Source organism: Lasioglossum baleicum, chromosome 3 (assembly GCF_051020765.1).
Source record: "Lasioglossum baleicum chromosome 3, iyLasBale1, whole genome shotgun sequence".
NCBI classification, from domain to species: Eukaryota; Metazoa; Arthropoda; class Insecta; order Hymenoptera; family Halictidae; genus Lasioglossum; species Lasioglossum baleicum.
In genome coordinates this window covers 19,286,180-19,288,827 of record NC_134931.1, presented here as the reverse complement: position 1 = coordinate 19,288,827, position 2,648 = coordinate 19,286,180, and the positions used below count along the sequence as shown (strand labels likewise).

The 2,648-nt window shown below is 42.7% G+C and overlaps 1 pseudogene; it reads right to left on the bottom strand.

The window, feature by feature from the left end:
* Positions 1–1,745: 1,745 nt before the first annotated feature.
* LOC143207588 (putative salivary secreted peptide pseudogene) lies at positions 1,746–2,447 on the bottom strand (annotated as a pseudogene).
* Positions 2,448–2,648: the final 201 nt, after the last annotated feature.

Below are 2,648 nucleotides of genomic sequence, written 5' to 3'. Positions count from 1 at the left end.
ATCACGGTTATTTCACACTACTAAAAGGAAGGTACCAAAGAGACCTCGAGTCGTAAACCACAGTCGAAGGGTCTGCACCCCCAATTCATTTAGTACGGTCCCAAGGTGACACGAACCGTTTTCTTTCTACAAACCATTTTTAGTTTTAGACACCGTCTTCCAGCGAACTCCTCCCCTTTCCAACCAGCGTATCAGCGTTCTTCTTTTATTTATGTAAACGCCCCAGCGTAACGTATAAATAGGAAGACAGAGCGGCGGGACATCAGCATTACTATTCGAGACACCACGAGACATTGACATTTCATCATTGAATAAAGTATAATGTAGAATACATATTTGCGTCACTCAATCAACCTACAATACAGTCCACTATAATCGAATTTAAACTATTCGCACAAAGTGAAGTCGGCATGCGAAGTGCGAGTTAACCATCTTGCGGGATAGGAAACGCGCACACGACATTTTGGTCCTTCAATACCGGATATCGGTGACAAGAGAAGTTAGTGTAGTGCAGTTGGATTACAATAGACATTCCAAAGTTCACACACCTCGATCTTAGCCTCTGTGCGAAGAAGGCAGATCAGCAGTAACACCGTAGGACCACAGGTCGCCGGTGTACTGACATCCAGAAGCAGCCGTAACGGACACCTTAACCAGGGAAGCAGCCGACGGACTACGGATAATTCAGGAGTGACATCAAATCATTATCAAGGCAACATAGGAGTATCATCGAGACATCGTGGTAGCAGTATCGAGACATCGTGGTAGCAGCATCGAGACATCGTGGTACATAGCATCAACGAGGCATCGCAACAGCATTGAGGAATTGCAACAGCATCACAACCGTTCCAGAAGTTTGAACGTCTGTAGGGTGAGTCTACGAGACACCACGAGACATTGACATTTCATTATTGAATAAAGTACAGTGTAGAATACAGATTTGAGTCACTCAATCAACCTACAGTACAGTCCACTATAATCGAATTTAAACTATTCGCACAAAGTTAAGTCGGCGTGCGAAGTGCGAATTAACCATCTTGCGAGATAGGAAACGCGCACACAACAATTATTACCGATTGTAACTGAACGCGGTGGCTGAATGTGAAAAACAGACATCAGTGCTCGAACCGGAAGTGTATCGTCACATAACCCTCGCTTCTGTATTTCTGTATTCGACAAGCTGTGTGTTTAAAAACGTATGGTTCAACATAATAAACGTTGCATTGACATTGTATGTGTCCCTGCTAACGGGGTTGACTCCAAATTTTTCTGTAAGAACCCTACATATCTTGATATTTAAGAAAATGTATGTCTCTCGACAGTTCTCGAGGCTCCGCTCGAAAGCGGATCAGCTAACCATCCACGTCACTTCCATTACACATTTTCATGTCGAAAATTCCATGACGCGAAATTAGCCACTTAACGCTTACACCCTGCCAAAAAAAGTTTCACTTCAGTAACGAGCTTGAGTTTATTCAGATTTCATAGGATTTTCTTGATAACATGTACTGGAATAGAGAAACATACCAAAAAAAATTGCTTGAGAAAATATTTCTATAATTTCACGAATTGTAAATGAAAGAAATCAGTCATTTTCACGGGGTCGGAGTTCTAGTGTTAATGCTTACCTCGCATAACGCAATCTAATCATTTCTCTCGATCAATCCAATTACGACAACATAACCGACAGCAGATTTAAGGTCTTATGGATAAAAGAAATAACACCACACAATGTAAACGTTATATAATGTGCTTATAAAATTTTATTGTCAACAATGAAGTTTCAACAATGAAGTCGACAGTACAGTTTCAGGTCTTGATACTCAGGGATCAAAGAAATGACACCAGTGTGAATTTAAAAAGATGCTTCCAAGGTTTTATTTCGCTCACATAATTCACATTAGTTTAATACTTTCGCCAAATTCGATTCAGAGGATGATTCCAGAGTTGCCTTAAATTGCATACAGTTCAACGATGAAGTTGATGCCATGGCCCCTCTTGCTCTTGAATTTAAGCGTGACGTAGTTGGATCCAGGTCCACCGCCGAGAAGGCTGGCGGTAGCACCGTTGCCGTTGGTTTTCTGATCAAGAGCTTTCACCTGAGTGATCTTTTCCCATGTATTTGTGGTGTTGAACGTCCTCGTAGTAGATTTCACTTGCATCCAGCTGCTTTTCTCGATGACGCTTTGCCTGAGAATCAGTCTGTCGCCAGGCACTCTGGATCCAACGATCAAGTGATGAGACTTGTCCGCGCTGGCGTAGTTGTCATAAGATGGTATCGAAGCTACTTCGGTGGCGATCACAGCGATCAGTGCTATTGCCAAGCACACGAGCAACTTCTGAGCAGACATGGTGAACTTTTCTCTTGTGTGTAATTTGTACGAACTCTGAAATCACGCTTCGCTTACTTATTGAGTTATGATAAGACACCTGCTGCCGCTGTCCCTTATATAGTCCGTACCGCCGCGCCGCGCGCCGGGTCTTACAGTTCACTTATCGTGATGTGTTTGTAGCAATCCATCCGTTCTGGAAAGATTTATTCTAAGAACACATGCTTCAAGATGAAGACCTCACTACCTTGAGTACGAAATGACACATAGATCGATTACCGTTCGAGATAAACCAGACGATTTCACCGAGCTGTTGAT